The following is a 19,353-nucleotide window of genomic DNA, read 5'->3' on the forward strand; positions in this document are numbered from 1 at the left end:
GGGAAAACTTTTAGTCTTTCCCCATTGAGGATGATGTTAGCTGTTGGGTTTTCATATGTTCCCTTTATCATGTTGAGGAAGTTCCCTTCTATTCCTATCCTTTGAAGTGTTTTCAACAAGAAAGGATGTTGAATTTTGTCAAATGCCTTTTCTGCATCAATCAAGATGATCATGTGTTTTTTCTGCTTTGATTTGTTGATATGGTATATTACATTAATTGATTTTCTCATGTTGAACCATCCTTGCATACCTGGAATAAATCCCACTTACTGATGGTATATATCTTTTAATATGCTGATGGATTCAATCTACAAGAATTTTGCTGAGGATTTTTGCATCTATATGCATTAGAAAGCTAGGTCTGTAGTTTTCTTTTTCTTGTAATATCTTTGTCTGGCTTTGGTATGAGGGTGATGTTGGGCTGCATAGAATGAGTTAGGTTGCCTGCCCTCCTCTTCAATTTTTTTGAAGAGTTTGAGCAGGATTGTACTAATTCTTTCTTGGACACTTGGTAGAATTCATAAGTGAAGCCATCTGGTCCAGGACTTTTCTTTCTGGGGAGCTTCTTGATGACTAATTCAATCTCTTTACTTGTGATTAATTTGTTGAGGTCATCTATTTCTTTTCAAGTCAATGTTGGTTGTTCATGCTTTCTGTTTTGTTAAAATATTATTACCTTGAAAATACCACTGTGACAACACTGCTGTTTACCTCCTGAACAGAGATTTACCATGAGGCCAATGAGACTAAGTTGCATGGCCCCTCACTAAGTTGCATGGCCCCACACTACTTTCACAGGGTAGAATACTTTCGTGAAACTTGCTAGTATAAAGATGGAACCGTCTTTCTATTGGCCTCTCAAACTGTATAAAATTCAGGCCCCACAAAACCTGGCTCTATCATTGTTCTCAATAACAGAACCTTGATTTTCTGGTTCTGTTATGTGACCAGTCTTGGCCGATGACATGTAAGCCAACATGTTGTTTAAGGCTTCTAGGAATTCTGCTTAAAAGAGAGAAGGGGACATACTGTTCTTCCTCATTTTCTCCATCCAGCTACTTGGAATATGGATGTAATAGATGGAGCTTGTGCGGCCATCTTTGATCATGAGAATGCTGGACCCATATCAGGAATGGTGGAATGAAGAGCTGGTGGGAACCTGGATCCTTAACATCCATTGCACTGACATATCAACCCCAATGATGACATCTATACGTATTTATAACACCATCCAGCAATTGTACTCCTGGGCATTTATCTCAGAGAAATGAAAATTATGTCTGCACAAAAAAACTGTACATGTTGGTCATAGCAGCTTTATATGTAACAGCCCTGTGATGGTTAGGTTCTGGTAACAACTTGGCCAGGTGATGGTGCCCAGTTGTCTGATCAGGCAAGCACTGGCCTAACCATTACTGCAAGGATACTTCCAGCTGATTTGTTAAATCATCAGCAAGTTGATTGCAGCTGTGGCTTGTTACATCTAATGTCAACTAAGGGTGTGCTCCCATAAATGAGATAATCCAATAAGTTGGGTTTGATTCAGTTGGTTGAAGACTTTAAGGGAGAAGAGAGAATTTTCACTATTTCTTCAGCCAGTAGGACTCTCCTGTGAGTTTGTCAATACCCTTCATTGGAGTTGCCAACTTCACAGCCTGCCCTACAAATTTTGGACTCTTGAATTCCCACAATTGTATGAGACACTTTTATAAATCTCACAGTTAGAGATATCTCATGTTTTTTTCTGCTTCTCTAGAGAATACTGATTAATGAAAGTCCTAAACTGGAAACAAACAAAATGTCCTTCAATAGATGAAAGGTTAACAAATGATGGTACCGCTATACTATGGAATATTACTCAGCAATAAAAATTTTAAAAAAAAACTCCTGTCTGATTGTATCTCTTCTCACCCTCAAACCTTTAATGATTTTCCATGATCCCAAAGGGCAAAGATGTAAACCTGTAATGTGGTTTAAAAGTCAAGCATGTTTTAGCCCACCTGTCCAGACTCATCTAAAATTGATCCCTCCTTGGCACTCTAACTCCTAGCCACAGGGAACCATTTCCAGTTCTTTATACATGACTTACTCTCTCCTGCCTCTGAGCTGTTGCCCATGCCGTTGCCTCTTCCAGGAATTCTCTTCTTATCTCTATCTCCCATTCCCATATGTTATTGGCTCCAATTCATACTGTAAGACTCAACTTAATGTAAATTGCTAAGGGAGCCTTTTTTGCATGCTCTACCCCTACCACTAGCCCTTTCAGGGCCAGCTAAATCTGCACATAATACTCTCTCCTTCTTACCACTTTCTTTGTTCACTGAGAATTGTTTAATTAGTTATCTAAAATAATTTATTTGGAGTCTGTTTTCATCACTAGGCAAGCTTTATTTTAGTCATCAATCTAATTCCAGTACCCAAGCTGGTTGTATCAGTTTGTTTTTCTTACATAGAAGAAATCTAGCAGAAACCTAGGACAGATACGTCAGTGTATTGGTTGTTAGGGACCCAGGCTCCCACCAGCTCTTCATTCCAGCATTCCTGGTATGGGTCCAACATTTCATGGTCAAAGATGGCCACACAGCTCTAGCTACTACATCCATATTCCAAGTAGCTGGATGGAGAAAATGAGGAAGAACAGTATGTCCCTTTCTCTCTTTTAAGCAGAATTCCTGGAAGTCTTAAACAACATGCTGGCTTACATGTCATCAGCCAAGACTGGTCACATGGCTACCTCTCCCTGCAAGGAAGGCTGAGAAATGTAGTCTTTGGTTTGGTGGCAATGTGCCCAGCTGAAAATCGAGGTTCTGTTATTGAGAACAATGATAGAGCCAGGTTTTGTGGGGCCTGAATTTTATACAGTTTGAGAGGTCAATAGAAAGACAGTTCCATCTTTATGCTAGCAAGTTTCACAAAAATATCCTACCCTGTGAAAATAGTGTGGGGGCTCCTCCCAGCTGGGACCCATGCAAGTGAGAGGCCGTGCAACTTAGTCTCAGTGGCCTCATGGTAAATCTCTGTTCAGGAGGTAAACAGCAATATTGTCACAGTGGTATTTTCAAGGTAATAACATTTTTTAAATTTAAATTTAAATTTTTTTTGCATGGGCAGGCTCCAGGAATCAAACCTAGGTCTCCAGCACAGCAGGCAAGAATTCTGCCACTGAGCCACCATTGCACTGCTCAAGGTAATAACATTTTAACAAAATAAAATTTCCTCTACATTTCATTACTTCTCCTTTGTTAAATCAGAAACTCCAAATTGAAGGCATTAACCAATAGCGAACAGGTTCTCTGAGGCTCAATTTTTCCCACCTGAAAAATAGGGACTAATAATACCTATGTAGCTAGATTCACATGAAATTGCTTTATATGTCATAAAGCACTACATAAATGTAAGGACGAATGTAAGGAAAAATCATTATCAATGACCAAAAGCTCATCCCATGAAAATGCACGGCAGGAAGTGGGGAATTAAGAACAAAGGGGGTGGGGGTGCAAGTGGTAGAATTTTTAACTGCCAATTGGGAGACGTGGGTTCGATTCCTGGCCCATGCACTTCCCAAACAAGCAAGCAAACAAACAAATGAAAAAACAAACAAAAATTCAACAAATGGTGCTGCAATAAGGGGATACTCACATGGAAAAAGAATGAAACGTGACCCCCGCCATACGGCATACAGAGAAAAAAAAAAAGAAGAACAAAGGGGGTGTGTTTGGAAACAACTAGAGTATCCCCCACCTAAATTATGGAAAAGGAGGAGAGAAGGAAAGATTTTGAGCACCTACTATATGCTAGTTTCAATAAAAGCACCTACTACATGCTTTTACTTTAGTCTGGCACTCTCTCAATGTATTAAATGAATCACATTTAATCATAAGAACAGGACTTTTAAGCTTGAAATAGTGAAGATTTGCTCGACTTTGCAGAGATGTCAATGGAAATGGATCACTCTGAGCATCCCAAGTGATGGCATATTTATCATCTTTGTTTTTTCAGAGTTCCGTCAACTGCCATAACTTCTGAGGATTTCACATCTAGTTTAAAGCAAAGATGAACCATCAGCCCTTCAACAGTTTACATTGCTTTGTACACAAGGAGCTCATCCACTGTAAAGCATTGCTGCAAAAGCGCCAGATTATTGGTCTCCTACAAAATCACTTTATTCAATAAATTAATCTATCAAGTGTTTATTGATTACTTATTTTTTACAAGGTGCTGTACGTACTCCCTGCTGGGAGACAAGGAGGTAGCCACCAAGGAATGGAATGAGGCAAAGAAAAAAAGAAAAGTAAAACATAATCCCTGTCTCAAACACATTCCAACCTACTTGACGAAGTAGTGTATAAAGTCAAATGTTAAGTAATCACACCAGAAGTAAATGCTAGTCAATGAACACCTAATTGACTGATGAGTATTGATGAGACCAAAGATGCACTTGGAATTTAGAGAATGGAAACAGTGGGGTGGTCTGTAAAATATTTATTAAAAAGGAGATACTTGAGCTAGGCCTTAAAACAGTCTAAGACAATCTCAGAATCAGACGGGAGGAAAAAAGAAAAAGAGACAAGATAGACTAGATGGCAACAGTATAAGGATGATCAGAAATGTAAGATATGAATAAAAGACATGCCACACACTGATTAGGTTGTTAACAAGGATTGAAGACCATAAAAAATTGAGTTAAGATTTAAAAAGAGGTTAGAGTCTACTAGTGAAGGAATTGGAACGCCAGGATAAAGTAGACTTTTTCTCCCACATGAGACTGGACAGAATGTTTTGGGTTCAATTTGTTTGTTTCATGAAAATGCATTACTGTCATATTTTCTTAACAAAACCTAAGATCATGGTCTTTTCTTCTTGCCTTTGTATAGGCCTGAAGAGAAATGTGGAGTGTTGCCAATAGCAAGATTTTCATGGCCAAATCCAGTAATAACAATGGAGTAATTTCTTCAGTTGAGTTTACACAGCCATTTCTGGGTTCAAAGCTGTGACTTTCTCGGTCACCTAGACCCTGACATAAGTCCTAATGGCATAATTTTCTGTTTGGCTACAATGTTTACTTTTTCTTCTAGCACAATTCTCTTGCATGGGAAATACTTTCAGAGGGAACCAACTGCAAAAGAATTGGCTTTTAAACTTGTGTTCAACTTGGTTTCCTTGTACTATTTGTCATTCAGTAGCTGCCAAGCAAACACCTCAGGACTGGCCTGTACTAACTCTTTAAACTGGAAGCTATGGCATCACCTCTTGGACTGCTGCCCATTGCCATTGAGCACAGACATCTAAATGCTGGTCCTTTCCCTTTTCTCAAGAGAATGAAGTGTCAACTTTTAGAGGCAGCCCACTCTGACCGGACACCACCATACTATACCCTGGGCTGATCCGTATATGGAGTTCTTTCTCTTAATTTCATTCCACTCCCAGTGTTTGTCATGGGACCTTCTCTCCTCCTGTTTTCATATTTTCCCATCCTTTTCCGGAAGCCCTCCGTCTGTGCCACATCCTACAAAATAGACCTTTACGGGGAGTGGGGGGGCTTTATTCTCAGAATCCTGTGAGATAGCCAACGAACTAATAAATAAGCCAAGTAAAACATCGATGGCTGATAACGGCTCAGTGCCCCACCCCCAGCCACACACCCCTTTCCCTCTCCTAGAATAGCATTATGCCCCCTTTCAAGGAGGATTTCATGTTAACAGGTTTCAGTACTGAGGACTTCTTACCCTTCAGCTATTATAGACTGGGTGCTAGACCCACCTATGCTTAAGGCCAACCACGCCAAACCCCATCACCTGAAACTGTCTGAATTGCTTCCGTGACAATACAGAAAAAGCATGCAACAGTTAAGAATAGTGAAACTAAATTCAGACAAAACTGCCATTTATGAAATATACTACTTTGAGTAAGTTTATAATAAAACCTCTCAAAACCCCCAACTCCCCCTTGTTCAAAGAATGATAATGAAGCCCATTTAAAAGGGTATTGCATGAGATCATGTATGAAAAAAAAGAAGAGGCCTCATACCTGGCATATGGTAGGTGCTCAATATACAACAGCTGTTGTATTATTTTTATTGTTGTACTCAGATGACTTGAGTGTACCTGTTTATGCTGATAAAGATGGCGCTCGAGGTTCCATATTATCCCCAGTCACATCCAACTTTCTATATTAGCATGGAAGGCCTAGTCAGGCTAGCTAAGGAAATGTCTTTCATACTTATTCAGAAAAACAGTTCATGGACTTTTTTCAGCAGAAATTAAATGATGGGTGAAAATTCTCTTAAAACTCTTATGTCCTCTTTCTTAAAATTATGCTTACTTTTTCTCATGTAAAAATCACAGTTTACAGGTACATTGTCATATTTGCCTTATATCTTCATAAAATGTAATAATTGTAAACATATTCCTTATATTTTAATATTCTTGAGTGGCTTTACTTCAGGGACTAGTTTTAAAAGTTATGCAGTTACCTAAGTGAGTTTTTCTTTAATCTTGTTTTTCTTCCCTTCTCATCACAGAGAGAAAAGTACATAAGAAAAGCTCTTATGTCTCCTTCAACTCTCATTTGTCAAATTCTTTCTCATTTGTCAAATTCATTCTACCATCAACATCTTCTCTCAGCCACGGTAAGATAATTTTCTGTTCTTGTTCACTTTGTTAAATCTTTACGAGAACTAAAGAGAGGGAGAGAAAGAAAGATAGAAAATAGAAAAATAATTATAAGAAAATATACCCAAAGGTTAACAGCAGTTCACTCTGGGCAATAGAATTATAAAAGACTTAGATATTTTTAATGACTTTTTTCAGTTTTTGTCAAATAATCGATAATGCATACATAGTACTTTTGTAGTCAGAGAAAATATTTTAAAAGATATGTAAATATTCGTGGTTAATAAAGAGGAGAAACTGTTCTTTTTAGTAGCCATATCAATCATAAACATTTTCAAATAGGCTTCAGAATGTACTGATAACAGGTGAAGAAACAGTTCAGTACAACTTGAGATAAATACTGAAGAGCAAACCTCAACAGTATGGATGAGGTATTTATTTATCCCCCCGCCCCTTCATTCCAAGATGATGAGGTAGCTTACACATTTAAAAGGTAAGGAATGAAGGTTTATCATCTCTCTTCCCAACCCCGTTTTCTAAGTAGGTTGGATCCCTTTAAGTGGGAGACATTTTTTAGCTGATTCCAGAGATGGGCTGGGGAGTGTAAATGGAAGGCAGATGTTCTGTATAGTAAAAGGAGAGTAATTTAGAGTAAGGTGGAAAGACAGGTAAAAGGATCCTGGAGCCACAGGTGGGGGCATTGCTCTGAGGAAGCCTTGAGAACGACCCACCGTGCTGGTGCAAGCTCCATGGGGAAGAAGGAAATTTGAGATTCAGCTGAGAATTTCCAACAGCTTCCTATGCAGAGTGCGGTGTAAATTCCATCCAACACTCCCATAAATCTTTAGTGAAATCTACATTACCCACTCATCTTTTGGTGCCAGTGGATTCTTTCTAGGATAATGTGAAGAGATTTTATGTTCTGCATCAGTGTCGGTAAGGGGTGAAAGCGGACTTACATGATAACAGATTATCACCGTATATGCAATCTTGAAAGATTTAAAGTAACTGGATAAAGAAAGCAGGTTAAACAAATCTGAAAGAGTACTGCTGTTCTGGTTTGTTCAGCAGGTATAGAAGACACCCAGGTAACCTTCAGTAAAGGGGCTTATGTCTGAAAGCATTATTGTGCTATGATGAGGAGCTCAGACTTTGTCAAGAGGAAGATTCAGATTCCAGATCAGGCTTTTCCACTTACCAGTCAGGTGACATTCCAAATGCTCATCTGTAAAATGGGTGTAATGATAAGGTGGCAAATGTGTAAAGCATTCAGCCCAATGAATGATTCACTAAATTGGCAGTTAACATCTCATGATAATCAAAAGACCTTTCTGAGGTCCCTGCAACTGACTTTTTTTGTGTCTCTTCTAGCATCTTTTATTCTCTCTTATTTATTATAAACATAGCTGTCATTTATTAATTACCTCTCTAAAAAATGCCAGGCATGAAGCTAGCACTAGTTATATATTTCTAGTATTCACAAATCACAAGATGAGTATTATTATCTATTTTTCAAATAGGGGTTATCTGCTCTCTTGGGTCATTGTGAGCCTGGGAGCAGAGGCCAGCTCTATACTATTTTGGGAGGGTTGGGGTAAGTGCCAGAAAGGGAGCCACAAGCTTCTCGTGCCATTTATAAAGCTGAGCTTTCTTGATTTGGTACTCGCACAGTTACTGCAACCATTTAACTGTTTTCTGGAGTTTTGACAAAAATGGCTCTTCCAGTTTTTACTATTTGTTCAAAGGTTCTTTAGGGGAACAGCACCCTGGAGCATCATGTGCCACTATCTTGGTCAACCAGAAATCAGGCATTTTCTTGTAAAATTGTATTATTAAAAGTATGGAGTCTTGACAGAGTAGCTTTCCTTATGTCTCAAGCTACAATCTCTGTAGCTGGAGAAACTTTAACAAAGAATAGAGAAATATAACTGAAGTAATACAGCTCTGGGATTCCAACAAATTGGACGAGCAGGGTTTTGCTCTAGTGTAAGGAACAGTGCATGATTTGTGATGGTGAGTCTGTGAGAGCAGTGGTCAGAAAGATCCTAGGGGATCACAGAACATACCACTCACCAGTTTCCCACAATTTGGGGCTGCTTGAGCAGTATGTTCATTCAGAACATTTAGGTGAGAGATAAGTGAGTAATTAGCTCTACTTTTAATAAGTGATTGATACCCTGAGAGATAGGAAATATTGCTGAAATGTAGTCAATGTGGAAATGAAGTTTTATAAAGTCTTTATGGTTTTGTTCATTCAACGTATATTTATAGAGCTTCATATAGGACCCAAATGCCATGTACACTGGGAGCACTAAAAAAAAAAAAAAGGTTCATGGTCTCCACTCCGAAGGAACTCATGGTTTAATGGTAGCCTCTAGTATTGTAATTTTAAGAAAAGGAAGTGGTGATGTGGTATGGAAATATTGAAAGTGCTATAACAGAGGCATATATGACAAGCTATGGGATGGTGGAATGCACAACACCTAATCAACTTAGGGGAGGTCAGAGAAGAATTTACAGAGGAGACAACAAAAACTGAGACCTATACATTGAGAAGTGTTTGGAAGATTAAATGAGGAAAAGTATTACAGCCAGGAGGAACCACCTGAGAGAGGAAACAGTATATATGTGGCATATTGAAGTACAGCCGATAGAGAGGAGTTAAGTTCTGGGTGAGAAGGAGTCTCAAAACATATTAAGGAGTTTAAGATTATATTCTGTTGGTAATGGAGAACTTTGCATAGTTTCAAGTCAGGACATGGCATGGTAATGTTGGCATTTTAGAAAGGTTACCCAATCTGGGAATAGCACGGAGCATAGAGCACAGAAGCAGGAAGCTTAATCAAGAAGTAAGGAGAACCCTTAAGAGGCTCTGGTAGTTCTAACTTATGGTAGCAGTGAAGGGTTTGGGGAGGAAAAAGCATATTCAGAAAATACATAGGAGAAAAATTTCAAATCCTGCTAAAGCCCAGCAGCATTTGATCCAGCATTGGATGCTCTTTCTTGAAGCATTCTTGTCATTTGTTTTCCATCCTGGACTCTAAACTCTTAGTTTTCTTTATACCTCACTGGTTCTCCCTTTTCAGTCTCCTTTGTTATCCCCTATTCCTTTTCCTGGTCTCTAAATTTTGAAGGTCCTTGGGTCCAGTCCTGGGCCCTCTTCACTTCTCTTTCCATCCTCTTTCTCTAAGAGATATCAGTTAGTTCCATGGCCCTGAGGATTATCCAGACACTGATGACTCTCCAAATTCTATCTGCAGCCCCTACCTCTCCTCTCAGTTTCAGTCTTGTATATTCAGTGGTGCAGTCAACGACTCAAACTTAATACTCTCACAGAAGAACTCTTGGTTTTGCCTGCTCCAGGTCCATTCCTTCCCTAGTTTTCTGCATAACACTAAATGACACCACTATCTACCCACTTGCTCAGGGGAAAAAAACAAACAAATAAATGCGCAAAGAAAAAGCTCCATATATCTAAGCAGAGAAGATTCTTGGGTTTTCCACCAGTGAAGTGGGAGATACCCTTTGTACAATTCCGGGGGGTACCATCTTCATTGCAATTTGTGCATATAGTGCTCCTTCTTATTGTGCAATGCGAAGGCCCTAAGATACTTATCTCTACCTTATTTGTAGGAAAAAAATTTTGATGAAATTTCAAGTCCTAATATTGTCTCCCAATTTCTTCTTTCAAATAAGTTGTGTCACCTGGTAGAGTGACACTTCACTAAACCTGAAACCTCTTCTAGTAGTTGTTAGCTACTAATTTATTCTAAATTTCACTAAGGATAATATAGGACTCTGCTTATTTTGGCATTTTGATAAATATTGAACAATTACCTTGTATATACCCCAGACCACAAGGTCATTTAATTAATAAGAAACATCTTCTCTCCTTTCCATATAGTGTTGTTGCTATTTATCACTATTAAATTTCTGGTCATCCAGGGTTTGCTTTCTCATTATTATGAAAGATTCTAATAATTTTAACTCTTGTATGAAGTCACAGTATTCAAGGAAAACAAACATTAAAAATACTTATTAAAATCACGGGTAAAAGCAAAAACATACCATACCATATCGTTTATCAATTGCTGATGTGCAATTGCTTAGTATATAACTAACTGGCTCAAGAATCAGGCGGGCTCAGTTTTGCATCTTAGCTTCAGCACTTAGGGCTGTGTGACTTGGGCAAGTTAATCTCTGATGTAAGTGCCTTCATCTGAAAATAAAATCAAACTCATAGGGTTTCTTGTGCAGATTAAATGAGGCTAATACATGTAAAATGCCTGAAATATAGCAGGCACTTAATAAATGGTAATGGTTTTGTTGTATTATTATTGATTCTTTCCCATGTGGGATTTCTCAGCTTGTTTAATAAATCAGTAGGTGGTTCCATCACAGTTCATCTTTAAGGAACATCTTATCCTTGAACACTGCTTGTTTGAAGCTATTGTGTACCCCAGAAAAGCCATATCCTTTAGTCCTCATTCAATATGGGTGGGGTCTTTTGATGGTTTCCATGGAGATGTGACCCATCCAATTGTGGGTGGTAACTTTTGATTAGATGGTTTCCATGGTGATGTGTCTCCACTCATTCAAGGTGGAGTTGCTTACTGGAGCCCTTTAAGAGAGAATGATTTTGGAAAAAACTTTAGAGCCACCAGAACTGACAGCCAACAGAATGAACAGAGCACCAGGGAAGCTGTTGAAGAAGTCTGGAGAGAAAGCCAGCAGACGTTGCTATGTGCCTTTCCAGCTGAGTAAGAAACCCTGAACATCATCAGCCTTCTTGAACTAAGGTATCTTTCCCTGGATGCCTTAATTTGGACATTTTCATGGTCTTAGAATTGTAAACTTGCAACTTAATACATTCTCCCTTTTTAAACCCATTCCATTTCTGGTATATCCCATTCCAGCAGCTTACAAACTAATACAAGATATAAAATTGGTTAAATTCCAACTCTCAAAGTCTAGATTTTGGATCTGTTTTCAAGAGGAGGAGCCATGCATTACTCAGGAATTAATTTACATGTGTGGGTAATAAAGCTTCTCCCAATCTTAGAATCTATCTGCACAGGAAATGGAAAGCTGAGTAAGCATCCAGTGAATTTAGAGGAACTCACTGCTCATAAAATATTTTAAAACACCCTGTCTGTCCATTTGGACTCTTTGTTTCCATCCTTCCTGAAGAGCAAGGACAATATATGCTTCAGAATGAAGCGTATTCCTCTTCTTGTCAGAACATTGGGAGCAATTCATGGAGAAAAATCAAATGGAAGTTTCTAAAGGAGACTAAAGCTACCTGTGGTACAGTCATGAATCAGGAGCTCCTGAGCAGATCTGATCTGAGATTTCCCTATTTGCCTAGCATTTCAAACAAAGTGATCAGTTGAAAATCATGGGTATTTTCAGCACATCGCCCTCTTTACAATAAGATATATTTCCTATGACAGTCTCATAGGAAACCTTGCTAGATTTCCAAACTAGAAAGTTTAGTTGTTTGATCTCTTGACGTTCTCAAGAGATAAGGAGTATAAGGAGTTTCAACTTGGTAGGACTAGCAATTGTATCTCATCTATCAGGGAAAGCACCTACCAGGGTTTACCACTCCACCATTCTCCAGAAGACAGGTCATACTCTGGAAATTTTATAATTATCCATAATTAGGGGCTAGAGGGAGAAAAAAAAAGAAATAGCCTGATGCATTATATCATTTACCACTGTAGTTTGGGTGTCAAATAAAAGATCTTCCTGGCTATAATGACACTAGAACCAGTGATGCAGTTTGGGAACTTCATTTATTTCCATTTATTCTTTTTTTTTTTCAAAAGCTACATCATTATACAATTATTATACAATATATTATCCATTTATTCTAAAACCATCTTATAATACTGGTTTACAGAGTTCTATTTGAGAACCTAGACTGCAAAGATGAAATGGTAGATTCTCTAGCTCTTCACCACTCCAGCCCCAGTCCCCAAAGGTTGCTCAGGAGCCTCTGGAGATGCCTGAGTCCCCTCAACTCTGAAAGGACCCATGTTGAGTTTATTGCAGAGGGAGAAACACAACAACCACAAAAACCACAAATGGCTTTCAATTCATTGGGAAAAATCCCAAGTAGAAAATAGAATAGCTACCAGTGTGTAAAAATCCATGATGATGTTAGCATTTGTGGGAGACATGGCATTTCCCGGTTGTCATGACAACACTGATGCCTTCTCCTGGCTTGCATATGTGTTCAGGTGTTGTTACATTTATTTTAGCATTAGACTCCTGACAAAAAGACTTGGAAATCTTGAAAGATCAATTTTATCAATTAAGATGGCACTCTTTTTATCAATTAAGACAACATGCCAAGGTAGAGGAGATACTTAATCACAAGGGAAATTTTCATCCTGGAAGTGGTTTCTATAGAGATGCTTTCCCAAGACAAAAATAAGTGTTTACTCATCCAAAAAGGCCAGAGGAGGGGATTTCTGCAAAGCGGATGTGAAGTGGGGCGTCAGTGATGGAAAATTCTCTTTCTTTCATGGCTGCTGATGGCTTTTCATTTGTGCCCAAACTGACTACAAATAATTAAGTGTACTTATCAACTCAGAGGTGGGACTAAAATTGGTAATTAGGATGCATAATTTTAAAGAGGAAGGAAATAGATGGGCCCTTATTTTTCAGATGAGGAAACCAAGTGAGCCCACCTACCTGAACCCACCTGAACTCACTGGGCTTCGAGCGGGAATTTGTCACCTCGCAGCACTCCATGAAACCTCTCATGTCTTCTGCTGCTGGCAATGTTTCTGCATCTTCATTTCCAACTACTTGAGCAAACGTTATAGGTTTTTTTTTGTTTGTTTGTTTTTTTATGGGAGTAGAAAGAAGAGCACTTTATTAACAATATAACAGTGCAGGAATTGGGCAACACCAAGTAAAAGCGGGTGTTTCAAGACATTCAGGGAGCATTGGGAATTTATAATCACAAAAAGGGAGAAGTGATGCTTGTCAGGTGAGTTCTGTTCTGGTGGCTTATTGGAACATCAAGGCAAAAGGAAACTTGTCTGAAATGGATTGGTCAGAGCTTAGGCCTCTTTTTCTTGCTGTTTCCTGTAAGTCTCATTCTCCAAGCTGTGCATTCCTGAAGTCTGACTGTCAGCATAAGATGTCCATCTCTGCTTTAAAAAGTGTTTTTAATAATAAAATTCTGATAGGATTTTGGATAAGTAAATAAATGAAAGGATCTTCAGTATCTAAGCAAGAGATTTATCTTGCTTTCAAGTGTTTGCATGTATTTGTTCATTTTTTTCCCTCGAAAATAATTAAATGTCAAGATTTTAAAGTAATAAAGATTCTAAAGATGCTCATTTACTTAACAGGGAATGCAGTGTTAGAGATGTTTGAAAGTTGGAATCTCTGAGCTGACCTTACTCCTGAACTAGATGTAATTTAGGGCCAGGCTTTTTTGAGGCTTTGTTTTTGTTATGATCAGAACTTAAGAACACACATCAAACTAAAAATCATACATGTGTCAAAAACCGGGGGAAAGAAAGAAAATGAATAAGGGACCCAACATATACTGGGTACCTGCTGTGGGCAAATCCACGGCTTTAGATAAGCCCTTTGCAGACTATAAAGAATATGAGATTTTGGGAGGCTATACAGTCTTGAAACTCATCTTTTGGGAGAGAATCCTGTAAGTGTTTCACTCTTGGTAAGAGAAAGGCCACTTCCTACTACAACCACAAAGGCCAGTCTTTGCCTTTCCCCGTCCCCTTGCAGCTAAAGCAAAGGCCTGTGTCAGACTCACCAACCAGGTGCTCATACCTAGGATTTGGTATTTGAGGCAGGACTGTGCTGATAAATTGGCTCTGATTTGTAGCATTTGCTGATTTCATGGCATAAATAACTCCTGCCATGGCTGATTTCAAGCTACAAACACTTCAACACCCTGCTTGCAAAAGTCTTGAATATTTGACAGTTGTTTCTCACAAGAAAGGTGGAGTTAGTTTCAGCATTAGTATCTAGATGATGGAACCGGGCATCAGTAGGAACAAGATTCAGCGGCAGAGGAGTCAGTGGGCCCCCACCAACTGACCAACTGGTATGGACCTGGGCGCTCTTTAGTTTTGTCTAGCTTCCCTTAATACCTGCTCCTTTTCTGACCCTGGTTTTTTAATGCAATTTTACTGAGATATGTTCTCACATCAAATAATCCATCCAAAGTATGCAATCAATGGCTCACAATATCATCATATAGTTGTGCATTCATCACCACAATCAATTATAGAACATTTTCATTAATCCAAGAAAATAAAAATAAAAAAGACCACCTAAAACATCCCATACATTTTATCCCTCATGATTATTTATTTATTTAGTCTTTATTTTGTTATCTGCCCATACACTAGATAAAGGGAGTGTCAGTCACAGGTTTTTACAATCACATGGTCACATGATAGAAGCTAAATAGTTGTACAATCATCATTATGAATCCAGTCTTCTGGATTACGGTTCAACAGTTTCAGGTATTTCCTTCTAGCTGTTTTAATGAACATGGTTCTTGATAGGTTCCCAATACATCCTTTTTTTTTTCTTCAATTCAGCCACAGTTGATTTCTGTTGCTACAACAAAGAACCAGAATAGACTTTTAATTAAGCCAAATGATAATCCTGGAAGTAAAGTCCTATGATTATTATTTCCAGTTTACAGATGAAGACTTGAGGCTCAGAGCAGTTAAGTAACTTGCCTGAGGTCACACACAGCAAGAAGTAACAGTACCTAAATATTCTTTCCAGAACAACAAGTTTCCTCCACAAACCAAGGCCATCTCTCTTCTGGGCTTCTAACATTGATGACATGCTCTTGGTTTCTGTCTCCATTAAGGAACCCTATTCTGAGGATAACAATTTTAAATAAAATAAGTAATCCTTTAACTATTAGATCCAAGTAACCACTGTACTCTAGAGAAAGCAACAAAAATTTGAGATATTCGTTTGAAAGGGTAGTTCCAGCCAATGCTACACATAAGTGCTATGTGGAGTTTCTGGGCCAAGGCTTTACAAAGTGTGCCTACCCATACTCATCCCCCCTCTGCCAGCTAGAGTCAGATGACAATGAGGGCCTAGAAGATGGCAGAGCCACAAGATGGAAGGAGCCTGGGTCCCAGAAACACTGCATGAAAGAGACATGCCTGTCAACCAGAAACACCCATTTCTACTCTTACTTGAATGACAGGTTAATTCATCTCCTGTTTGAGCCATTACTAATTTGGGGGCCTATTCATTACTGAATTTAGATTCCAACTATTATAACACTTAGAACACAAACAACTCTAGTTCTCTTCTAGTAAGAATTATGGACCTGTGGACAGAAATTCTTTCTTTAAACATCAAATATAAATGCATGGTTTCACACTTAGTTATTAAAAGGACTTCACTGGCCCAATAGCTTTTATTTTTAATAGGGTTACAGAGGTCAAGACCGGAGGTCCATACCCATCACAAACTGGTTAGTTCACTCAGTTCCCAGGTTAGATGCCCTAAAGCCTTCCAGCTTTCTAGAAAATGTGTGCCCTTGATCATGAAGAACCAAAGAGGAAGAGTATAAATGGAATATTAAAACCAATTTTAACCTCTGAAATAATTTTTCAAAGTTTCCAAGCTATTGTTAGGTAAGTGGAAGCATTTTTCACCTGTCATGCACATCCATCCTTTTACTGTAATAATGAAAACCTCATCTAACAATCCTGACCAATGAACAGCAAAATATAGAAAAACAATTGTTCTACCTCTGAAAGAGGAATGAATTATTTCTCCTTTGAAGTTGCATTAACTCAGGCTAATGGGATACTATTCAATATGTTGAAAAAGGCAGTTTACTGAGTGGATTCAAGTGGGTTTTCCCCAAAAGACTTAATGCACTTGCAAAAAGTGAGCAATGTACTCCTTTTTCCATGAGAAAGTTCTTTTGAGAGATAATTAATTCCTCTACTTCTAAAAATGGAAAAAGTTAGAGCCATTCACAATAATCTATTGATTATATCCACGTGGATTTGAGAATACATAGCAAAGATGGACAAGACATATTCTATCTTCACTTATGAACATATACGTGTGCCTCTTTCCCTGTGTCTGTGTGCATGCATATGTGTATACATCTGTATAGGTGTAGCATATACACACACATAATTTTACTATTTGTATAAAAATATCAGCTTTTATTAATACAGATGTAAAATACATACATGTATACTCATATTTTTGGAGGTACCTGCCTCATTCTCTGGAGAAAATGGCAACAGGACCCTGAATAATGATTCAGCTGGGGCAATCCAAGCTGAATAAGTAATGAGTCACATTTGGGAAGAAGGATTGTTAAATTGGCATTACAAGGCTTTCAAAACATTGGTAGCAATTTCCCTCATGATTAAGCAAGTGATCATTATAGTTCAGTAAATTATTTCTTACACAATTTCTTTGGCTACCTAAAGAATGTTTACAATCTGATCTAATAGTAATATACTATTTGATTTGCTTTAATTTTTCACTCATAACTCTTTTGTTTTACTACTCCTATTATTGGAAGTGCATGGCATCTTTTTGCATTGACTTCTGCGAAGCGAAAGCTCTAAATCTGTAATCATTTCAATCAACTTCAATACAATTGATCATTAGATAAAGGCAAAAGTGGTACTGTTAGTGAAGTGTGATCTGAGGCACAAAGAGACCCTGTCTTCTCCAAAACTCTCAGTCCCTGATATTCCCAGTGAAAATAGAGGTGCTAAAGGTCAGCAAGCAAGGCAAAGGGGCATTAAGATTCTTCCTCTTTTTTTTTCTGGCCAACTCAGTAAATTCTGTTATCACTGCTAATTCTATTGTGAGCTCCAGGACAGGGAAAACATTTTGTTCATTTTTATTTGATTCACAGTACCTAACACTGTTCCTTTGCATAGAACTTTTCCAGTACATATTTACTGGTTTGTTTTAAAAATACACCTACCGGGGCGGTGCGATGGTGATTCAGCAGGCAGAATTCTCGCCTGCCATGCCGGAGAACCGGGTTTGTTTCCCAGTTCCTGCCCATGCAAAAAATATATATATACATACATATATATATATGTATATATACTTACCTTTACCAATATCATTCCTGTTAACCCTAAATAACACCCAGGCTTCTATCTGAGATCCTACAAAAGTTTCACAAACTAAGATTACTTACTAGAAACCTAAAACCTTCAAATGGTTCCTAGCCCAGATAAATCCTGAAACCCAGAGGTGCTGGTATCTCCAAGAACTTCAACCAGTTCCATCCCCAATCCCATATTGTCAACACCACTTTTCAGCATGAAGACAGCTAAGAATGGGCATAACCCAAAAACCCCTAAAAACTGGGAGAAGGGTCAAAGAAGAAGGAAGAGTTATAATAGAGAAGTTAGGATTTAACAAGTGAGTATGACTGCTGAATCATTATATTGATATTTTTTTTAGTCTCCAGGGTCTTGGAGCAGCTAGAAGGAAAAACCTGAAATTGTGGAGCTGAAGCCCATACCAAACTTTGAAATCTGTTCTATAGCTACTTATTAAAATGTACTTTGAAATTTATTGCTTTTTTGCACATGTTATATTTCAATATATATCTACCTTTAAGGCTAGTACATTCAAGGTTAATATCTATTTGGCCTTATTTAATTTTCATAAGATGGATAAGAAGAGCAGCAAAAGCTGCCTAGAGCAACAGGGAATGCCCAGAGATACTACAAATATTGGTAAAAGTACACCTGACTTCTTTTTATTTTTTTAAATTTTTATATAAATTTTTTAAAAGTTTTAATTATTAAATATTTTTAGAGCAGTTGTAAGTTTAAATAAAAATAATGCAAAAAGTACAGTTCCCATTTGCCCCACCCCCACCACACACACACACAGCATACACACACACAGATGTACATTTTCCTATTATTAACATTTTGCATTAGAATGGTATGTTTTTTACAATTGATGAACCAATATTATTATAATTATACTATTAATAAGTCCATAGTTTACATTAGGGTTTACTCTTTGTGTTGTACAGTTCTATGGTTTTTTAAAAAGTAAAAATTACAGGGTGCTGAAAATAGATGGTAATTAATATTTTAAAATGTCACCTTATGTGTGAGACTAAAGCAAAAAATGTTTATTTGGTACGAAATTTATATTTTGACTAGTGCATTTCCTAATATAACTTATGTAGATAGTTTGATTGCACTCCATAAGTACTTGGAATCTCAGGTAGGACATGAGATTTTGTTGGTTTGTCCAGAGTGATGCCCCGATGAATCCCAGAGTGATTTGATCAGTGAGTGGAAAAGTATTTGCAAAGCCCCCTTCAGGGAATGGTGAGAACGGGGAGAAATTCAGCTTCCCCAAGTTGAATTCTTGATATTCTCATAAGCAGTGTGGACAACCAAAGCTATAGGCTGAGCCCCCAGTCTGGGGGTTTGTTCATATGAAACTTAACCCCACAAAGGATAGGTCAAGTCTCCTTAAAATTTAGGCCTAAGAGTCACTCCCAAGAGAGCCTCTTTTGTTGTTCAGATGTGGCCTCTCTCTCCAGCCCACACAAGAAGCAATCTCACCACCCTCCCCCTGTCTAGGTGGGACCTGACTCCCAGGGGCGTGGACCTTCCTGGCAACGTGGGACAGAAAACCCAGAATGAGCTGAGACTCAGCATCAAGGGATTGAGAAAAACCCTAGAATGAGCTG

Source organism: Tamandua tetradactyla, chromosome 7, assembly GCF_023851605.1.
Source record: "Tamandua tetradactyla isolate mTamTet1 chromosome 7, mTamTet1.pri, whole genome shotgun sequence".
Classification (NCBI taxonomy): Eukaryota; Metazoa; Chordata; class Mammalia; order Pilosa; family Myrmecophagidae; genus Tamandua; species Tamandua tetradactyla.